Source organism: Rhinopithecus bieti, unplaced genomic scaffold (assembly GCF_001698545.2).
Source record: "Rhinopithecus bieti isolate Rb0 unplaced genomic scaffold, ASM169854v2 scaffold_17010, whole genome shotgun sequence".
Taxonomy (NCBI): Eukaryota; Metazoa; Chordata; class Mammalia; order Primates; family Cercopithecidae; genus Rhinopithecus; species Rhinopithecus bieti.
The window spans coordinates 966,192-974,305 of NW_016808932.1; positions in this window are offsets into that span (position 1 = coordinate 966,192).

Consider the following 8,114-nt stretch of genomic DNA (forward strand, 5'->3'; position numbering starts at 1 on the left):
TTTGAACCAATTTTTTTTTTTTTTTTTTTTTTTTTTTTTTTGAGACAGGGTCTCGCTCTGTCACCCAGGCTGGAAAGCAGTGGTGCAATCACAGCTCACTGCGGCCTCAACTTCCCAGCTCCAGCAATCCTCCCACCTCCCACAGGTGTGTGCCACCACACCTGGCTACGTTTTGTATTTTTAGTAGAGACAGGGTTTTGCCACGTTGCCCAGGCTGGTCTCGAACTCCTGAGCTCAAGTGATCCACTGGCCTCCGCCTCCCAAAGTGCTGGGATTACAGATGTGAGCCACCACAGCTGGCCCCAATATAGATCTTAAATGTATTTAATTGCTGTCTCATGTTTCCCTGAAATGTATAAATCCCAGCTGTGTCCAACCACCTTGGGCACATGTTCTCTGGGTCTCCTGAGGGCTGGGCCACAGGCCATGGTCACTCATATTTGACTCGGAATGAATCTCTTCAAATGTTTTACAAAGTTTGACTCTTTTCATTGATGCTATTTATTCTGCTGTCCTCTTGTATTTCTGCCACGTGTGCCTCTTCTAGGCCAGGAGCTTGGGCAGGTGCTGGTTGAGGATAGACTCAAATGAACCAGCCTGGAAAACCACGAGTTGTTTTTGTTTGTTGAAAGAGGACCAGGAAATTCACTGATGTGGTTATTCAATGGAATGGCTTCACGCCAGTTTCACTCATTGTGCTTCTGCAAGAGAAATCGTTTAATAAGGAAATTTGGGGCTGGGGGCGGTGGCTCATGCCTGTAGTCCCAGCACTCTGGGAGGCTGAAGCAGGTGGTTCACCTGAGGTCAGCAGTTAGAGACCAGCCTGGCCAACACGGTGAAACCCCTGTCTGTGAAAAATACGAAAATTACCCGGGCGTGGTGGTGAGCGCCTCTAATCCCAGCTACTCAGGAGGCTGGAGCGGAAGCATCGCTTGGACCTAGGAGGCGGAGGCTGCAGTGAGCCAACATCGTGCCACTGCACTCCAGGCTGGGCGACACAGCAAGACTCCGTCTCAAAAAACAACAAAACAAAACAAAAATAATTATGAGGGAATTTTGGACAAAAACAAAGTTCTGTCCTTAGCTCGAGTTCAGAAACTGTTATGGCCATGCTGGTGACTTGCAACTGCCACTCCAGGGGACTGAGGTGCTGCCTGCTGGCCAAGGATATGCACGGAGACACTGTTCTGAGAATTAACCATTAACAGGTCACCAGGATTCCACTTGTCAGATTTTTCCTATTGAGACTTTTTTTTTTTTTTTTGCCTTTTCTCTGAGAATTTTTTTGCCTTTTCTCTTTGAGAAAGCATTTGAAAATACCCTCTATGGCCGGGCGTGGTGGCTTACGCCTGTAATCCCAGCACTTTGGGAGGCCGAGGTAGGTGTATCACGAGGTCAGGAAATCAAGACCATCCTGGCTAACATGGTGAAACCCCATCTCTACTAAAAATACAAACAAATTAGCCGGGCGTGGTGGTGGGCTCCTGTAGTCCCAGCTAATCAGGACGCTGAGGCAGGAGAATGGCTTGAACCCGGGAGGTGGAGCTTGCAGTGAGCCGAGATTGTGCCACTGCACTCCAGCCTGGGTGTCAGAGGGAGACTCCGTCTCAAAAAATGAAAAAAAAAGAAAATACCCTCTATGTTCTCACTTAATCTCCTGCAGTCCTGAGTCGATGCAGACAACCACACATCCAAAAGGAAACCAGGTATGTCAAATCATGTGTAAACTTGGGGAAGCCTCATCATGCAGACTTTAGCAATATTATAGTAGTTATCATTCAGGCCAGGCGCAGTGGCTCATGCCTGTAATCCCAGCACTTTGGGAGGCCAAGGCGGGCAGATCGCTTGAGGCCAGAAGTTCAAGACCGGCCTGACCAACATGGTGAAATCCCGTCTCTACTAAAAATAGAAAAATTAGCCAGGAGTGGTGGAGAGCACCTGTAATCCCAACTACTCAGGAAGCTGAGGCAGGAGAATGGTGTGAACCCAGGTATGGTGGCAGTGAGCCGAGATCACGCCACTACACTCCAGCCTGGGCAACAGAGTGAGAACCTCTCTCAAGAAAAGTAAAATAATTAGTGATCATTCAAACCAGAATCCTGACCATCTTTGTGAAGAATGGCTTGCTTTGTGTCTTAGAATACCTGCCACACCCACAGCTCCTAGGACATCCTCAGGGGCCCATCCACTGACACTCCTCCCACCTTCAGCCAATTCAAAGGCTTCTCAAACCACTTATGAAATGGCCTGACTCAACAGCCTGACCTGGACCAATCAGATTTGAGCTACTGCGGCTGTACAAACTGGTATTTTAAAAGAAGAAGGCCGGGTGTGGTGGCTCATGCTTGTAACCTCAGCACTTTGGGATGCCAAGGCAGGAGATCACTTGAGCTCAGGAATTTGAGACCATTAAGAGCCTAGTGGCCCATGCCCGAGGTCAGGAGTTTGAGACCAGCCTGGCCACATGGTGAAACTCCGTCTCTATTAAAAATACAAAAATTAGTCGGGTGTGGTGGTGGGTGCCTGTAATCCCAGCTACTTTGGAGGCTGAGTCAGAACTGCTTGAACCTGGGAGGCGGAGGTTGCAGTGAGCTGGTATCATGCCACTGCACTCCAGTCTGGGCAACAAGAGCAAGACTCAGTCTCAAAAAAAATAAATAAATAAAGAAGAAAACTAATTTGTTCATGTACTGAGATGCTGGTAGGTGATTGACTTCAGGAGTGTCTGGATCCAGGGACTTAACTAATACCTTAGGTATCTGTCTTCCGTGTTTCCACCTGTGGGGTGGTTTCAATTTCAAGTAGACTCCCCCTTCACGTTTCCAGATAACCATTCTGGTAGGCAGTTTCTAAGATGGACCCAGTGAACCCCACGTATTCATGGCCCCACATGCTTCCCTCCCCTTGAGTAACTTGCTTCTAATCAATAACATGACATGTAAACGGGATGCCCCTTCTGATTAAGTTATGTAAGGCTGGGTCAGGTGCACTGGCTCACGTCTATAATCCTAGCACTTTGGGAGGCCGAGGCAGGAGGATTGCTTAAGCCCAGTAGCTCATGACCAACCTGGGCAACATGGTAAGACCCCCATCTCTCCAAAAAATTTAAAAATTAGCCAGGTATGGTGGCACACCTGTAGTCCCAACTACTCAGGAGGCTGGAGGATAGCTTGAGCCTAAGAGTTCAGGGCTGCAGTAAACCATCATCATGCCACTGCACCCCAGCCTGGGTGACAGAGCAAGACCCTATCTCAAACAACATATGACGTGCAGACAGGATGTCACTTCCGATTGAGTTGTATTAGGCTGTGGCTTCCGTCTTGCTAGCTCGCGCTGTCCATTGCTTTCTCAGCTCGCAGGCCTCTGGGAAGCAAGCCATCGTGTGGCAGCAGGCCCATGTGGCAAGAAACCAAGGGCAGCTTCTGGCCAAGAGCCAGCCAGGACTTGAGGCCCTAGCCCAACAACCCCTCCAGGAACTGAATTTTGCCAACAACCACTGAGTGACCTTGAAAGCGGATCCTTCCCCCAAAAGCCCAGCTTTCGGGTAAGTGTGGAGTACAGGTCCTGGCTGAAAACCTAAGTGAGATTCTTCAGGCCTGCCTGACTGTGGGCAACGACGAAGGCTTTCCCTGGCCGGCTTTGGGGAAAGCTGCCCTCCCCACACCACATTGGGTGCCCAGCCTATGCACTGCAGTGTCTGAAGGGAGCTGGAGTCAGGAGCTCCAGCGGTCCTGGCCAGCCATGCTTTTGAACACATATGCATTCCTAACCAGGCAGCACCTTTGATCCTAGGTCTCTTTGGGGCCTCCGGCAGAGGTCATGGGGCTTCTGCCAAGACCTCCTTCTGGGGATGGGAGGGGAAACCTTGAACCCACCGTTTCCCACTCTGATTTCATATCCAGTATTTTTCCACTCCTGGCCCTTATACCATCACAATCAAGTGATAAAGCCTTACCTCTTTCATTTTGGCTTATTGCTTTTTTTTTTTTTTTCCTTTGAGACAGGGCCTTGCTTTGTCACCCAGGCTGGAATGCAGTGGTGCAATCATGGCTCACTGCAGCCTCAGCCACATGGGCTCAAGTGATCCTCCCACTTGACCTCTTGAGTAGCTGGGACTACAGGTGTGCACCACCATGCTCTGCTAATTTTTCTTTCTTTTTTTTTTTTTAGAGACAGGGTCTCACTATGTTGTCGAGGCTGGTCTCAAACTCCTGGGCTCAAGTGATCCTCCTGCCTTGGCCTCTCAAAGCGCTTGGATTACAGGTGTGAGCCCAGTGCACCTGGCCGATGGCTTATTGCTTAATTGTCTACTTGGACACTTGACACCTCAGCTCGCTCTCCCAGCTTGAGTAAGGTTTTGACAATGAGACGCGAGACCTGGCTGACACTTATTGAAGCCTCGTGAGACCCTGGGTCAGCAGAAGACCCAGCTCTGGTATCCCCAAACCCCTGATCTATAGAAATTATAAGATAATAAAGTCCAGGTGCGGTGACTCACGCCTGTAATCTCAACACTTTGAGAGGCAGAGGCAGGCAGATTACCTGAGGTCGGGAGTTCCAGACCAGCCTGACCAACATGGAGAAACCCCATCTCTACTAAAAATACAAAATTACAGCTGGGCATGGTGGCTCACGCCTGTAATCCCAGCATTTTGGGAGGCCAAGGCGGGCGGATCACGAGGTCAGGAGCTCAAGACCATCCTGGCCAACAGGGTGAAACCCCGTCTCTACTGAAAATACAAAACAATTAGCTGGGCATGGTGGCAGGTGCCTGTAATCCCAACTACTCGGGAGGCTGAGGCAGAATTGCTTAAACCTGGGAGGCAGAGGTGGCAGTGAGCCGAGATCATGCCTCTGTACTCCAGCCGGGGAGACAGAGCTAGACTCCCTGGGTGGCAGATCGAGATTTTGTCTCAAAAAAAAGAAATAAAGAAAGAAAGAAAAGAAAAAGAAATACAGGTAGGAACCGTAAAAGCAAAAGATGTCTTCTGCAAGTAGCAAATGAGTGATGCACACACCAATGCAGAGATCTTGTTAATCAGCTTGAGAGAGCACCATCTAAGCAGCAGGTGAGTAAGCCCCTTGCATGTGTACACAGCTCGTATTAATTATGTATGATATTGGCCACTTAATTAAAACAGATTCCATCTCTACTTATCAAAATGTTATGAGTTTCTGCAAGCTCCAGAATTTTCTGCAAGCTCCAGAAATTGAGAAATTGTATTCATTAAAACACATCAACCTGGAACTTATTTCTACTTCCCCAACTGTTTTGACTTAGAGTCATGTTTATCTGTAGTGAACATTTGACCAAAATTTCAAGGTAAGTAAAGAAAGAGATTAGATTAAAAAGGGTTGCCAAGCCAATTCGCTAGAGTTGGATCAAAGTTCTAGAAAGGCAAATGTCACATATACAGAAATGTGACTGGGCACCATGGCTCACACCTGTAATCCAGCACTTTGGGAGGCCGAGGCAGTTGGATCATTTGAGGTCAGGAGTTTGAGACCAGCCTGGCCAACATGGTGAAACCCTGTCTCGAGTAAAAATACAAAAAAGCCGGGCATGGTGACACACACCTGGAACCCCAGCTACTCGGGAGGCTGAGGCAGGAGAATCACTTGAACCTGGGAGGCGGAGGTTGCAGTGAGCAGAGATCGCGCCACTGCACTCCAGCCTGGGTGACAGAGTGAGACTCCGTGACCAAAAAAAAAAAAAAAAAAAAAATTCAAAAATTAGCTGGTGGGGTGGCGGGTGCCTGTTGTTCCAACTGCTTAAGAGGCTGAGGTGGGCCGGTCGTGGTGGCTCATGCCTGTAATCTCAGTACTTTGGGAGGCCCAGGAGGGTGGATCACCTGAGGTCGGGAGTTCGAGACCAGCCTGACCAACATGGAGAAACCCCATGTCTACTAATAATACAAAATTAGCCGGGCGTGGTGGTGCATGCCTGTAATCGCAGCTACTCGGGAGGCTGAGGCAGGAGAATCGCTTGAACCCAGGAGGGGTGGAGGTTGCGGTGAGCCCAGATCGTGCCATTGCACTCCAGTCTGGGCAACAGGAGCAAAACGCCATCTCAAACGACAAAACAAACAAACAAAAAATATATATATATATACACACATACATACACACACATACATGCCTGGTGCAGTGGCTCACACCTATAATCCCAGCACTTTTGGGAGGCCAAGGAGGCCAGATTGCTTGAACCCAGGAGTTTGAGACCAGCTGAGCAACATGGCGAAACCCCATCTCTACAAAAAATGCAAAACTTAGCCAGGTGTGGTGGCCCTCACCTGTGGTCCCAGCTACTCCAGGCTGAGGTAGGAGGGTCACTTGAGCCTAGGAGGTGGAGGTTTCACTAAGCCAAGATCACGCCACTGCACTCCAGCCTGGGCAACAGAGAGAGGCTCAAAAAACAACAATAACATACAGTGTGTGACCTTATTTATGTCTTTAAAAATATATGTATGGGCTGGGCACAGTGGCTCATGCCTGTAATCCCAGCACTTTGAGAGGCTGAGGTGGGTGGATCACCTGAGGCTGGGAGTTTGAGACCAGCTTCAACATGGAGAAACCCCATCTCTACTAAAAATACAAAATTAGCCGGGTGTAGTGGTGCATGCCTGTAATCCCAGCTACTAGGGAGGCTGAGGCAGGAGAATTGCTTGAACCCGGGAGGCGGAGGTTGTGGTGAGCCAAGATCGTGCCATTGCACTCCAGCCTGGGCAACAAGAGCGAAACTCTGTCTCAAAAAAATATATATATATATGTTAATATGTCATATATAATGCATATAAATGCATATCTGGAAGAATAAACAACAAATAGTTAACTGTGATATTTCTTTAGAGTGAGATTAAAAAATGTAGAAAGATTTTTTTTTTTATTTGGAGACAGAGTTTCGCTCTTGTTGCCCAGGTTGGAGTGCAGTGGCGTGATCTCGGCTCACCGCAACTGCCACCTCCCAGGTTCAAGGGATTCTTCTGCCTCAGCCTCCCGAGTAGCTGGGATTACAGGCATGCACCACCATGCCTGACTAATTTTGTATTTTTAGTAGAGACAGGGTTTCTCCATGTTGATCAGGCTGGTCTCAAACTCCCAACCTCAGGTGATCCGCCCACCTCGGCCTCCCAAAGTGCACAGATTACAGGCCTGAGCCACAGCGCCTGGCCTGCTGGGAGCTTTTTTGAGTAAAGTATGCAGAAAGAGAGAGCCCTGGTGATCAAAGCTGCTTGGGTTTCTGGGCCGATCAAACTTCTGGGTGCCATCAAGAAACTAAGAATCGGCTGGGCACGGGGGCTCACGCCTGGAAGGCACAGACAGGTGAATTGGTTGAGCCCAGGAGTTCGAGACCCACCTGGGCAACATAGTGAGACGACATCTCTACAAAAAATACAAAACATTAGCCGGGCATAAGGGCACTCACTTGTGGTCCCAGGTACTCGTGAGGCTGAAGTAGGAGGGTGGCTTGAGCCAGGGAGGTCCAGGCTGCAGTGAGCCGTGATCACACCAATGAATTCCAGCTGGGTGACAGAGTGAGACCCTGTCTCAAACAAACAAAAACTTTAACAACTGCCAGGCGCAGTGGCTCACGCCTGTAATCCCAGCACTTTGGGAGGCGGAGGCGGAGGCGGGCGGATCACCTGAGGTTGGGAGTTCGAGACCAGCCTGACCAACATGGAGAAACCCTGCCTCCACTAAAAATACAAAATTGGCTGGGCGTGGTGGCACATGCCTATAATCCCAGCTACTAGGGAGGCTGAGGCAGGAGAATCGCTTGAACCTGGGAGGTGGAGGTTGCAGTGAGCCATGATCGTGCCATTGCACTCCAGCCTGGGCAAACAAGAGTGAAACTCCGTCTAAAAAAAAAAAAAACTTTAACAACTGTTCATCCTGAAGTAATTTAGTGTGCTACCTCCTCCAGAGACTTCCTCTTTAAAAAAATAAAAATACGCCAGGCATGGTGGCTCATGCCTGTAATCCTAGCACTTTGGTAGACCAACGCAGATGGACCGCTTGGGGTCAGGAGTTTGGGACCAGCCTGAGCAACATGGCAAAAATCCATCTCTACCAAAAATACAAAAATTAGCTGGGCATGATGGAGGGCGCCTGTA